Below are 1,356 nucleotides of genomic sequence, written 5' to 3' on the forward strand. Positions count from 1 at the left end.
CTATTGCTTTTGACCATTAGGTATCAGTAACATAATTCATTCAGAACCTGTTTTATGGACATAGACTTTCTGTAGTACCACACTATTCTGCTGATATGGAATGAGTTTGACTACTTAATCAGCTATATTAATAGAAATGCTTCACTGGGGCAAAAAAATAAAAAATCTTAAAATAATAAATAGGATACCCCATTGCAGCATTTCTAGCAGTATCCACCTTTTCTCAATCATGATCTTACTCAGCTAAATGTGACTATTAGCTTAACAGCTGTATTCCTTGTTTGCTAGCTACTTATGCACATGTAACTCTTTGGTAGATACATTAATATAATATAATATAATTAATTTAATATAATATATTATTTTATATATAATTAATATAATATATTAATAATATTTTTATTACATTACTACTACTACTGTTACTACTAATAAAACAGATCTCTGGGGGCCCCAAAAGTGTGTGGGCCCTTAGAATTGTCCTAACTTTCTCCCCTTAGCACGCCCCTGGCTGTGTGGCATAAACTTACATACACTTCTTACATCAGCTAGTTAAAGATAGGTTTCTAAGTGGTGTTGTGGGCGTGGCCTCTACAATTAGGTATTTGTTTTTATTCAGTTATTGTAGAGAAGTTGTTTTAGTGAATTGTTCATGAGATTATTTATTTATTCATTCATTTATTTATTTACGGGGGAAGCGAGCCGGTGTTGAATATATTATTCTGGCAGGGTGCAAATTTCGGCACTACACCGGCGCCCTCGTGAAGCTCAGGCAGTGCGGATTTCGAACGCCGTTGCCTAGCATCCATCTGCTGAACCTCCCCTCTCTACCCAACAAAACAGGCGAACTCCTTCTGCTCTCCCCGACAAATAAGGATTTCTCACACTCTGCTGCTCTGTGTTTCACGGAAACCTGGCTGAATGACGCCATACCGGACTGCGTGTTGAGTCTGCCGGGCTTTCAGCTGTTTAGAGCGGATCGCCATGCAGAATCAACAGGGAAATCACGCGGCGGCGGGACATGCTTTTACATCAACGAAAGGTGGTGTACAGATGTAACCGTGTTAAAGAAGATGTTCTGTTCAGATCTAGAAGCGCTTTTCATTAACTGTAAGCCTTTCTACTTGCCGCAGGAGTTTTGCTCGTTCATTCTTGTCAGTGTTTACATTCCTCCGCAAGCGCACGTGAGCTCAGCTTTACAGAAACTTGCTGATCAGATCACAGAGACAGAACAACAACACCCAGACTCAGTTTTAATCATTCTTGGGGACTTTAATAAAGCAAATCTCTCCCGTGAACTGCCAAAATACAGACAGCACATCACATGTCCCACCAGAGACAGTAATATATTGGATC

The sequence above is a fragment of the Sinocyclocheilus anshuiensis genome, unplaced genomic scaffold, assembly GCF_001515605.1.
Source record: "Sinocyclocheilus anshuiensis isolate Anshui unplaced genomic scaffold, SAMN03320099.WGS_v1.1 scaffold246, whole genome shotgun sequence".
NCBI classification, from domain to species: Eukaryota; Metazoa; Chordata; class Actinopteri; order Cypriniformes; family Cyprinidae; genus Sinocyclocheilus; species Sinocyclocheilus anshuiensis.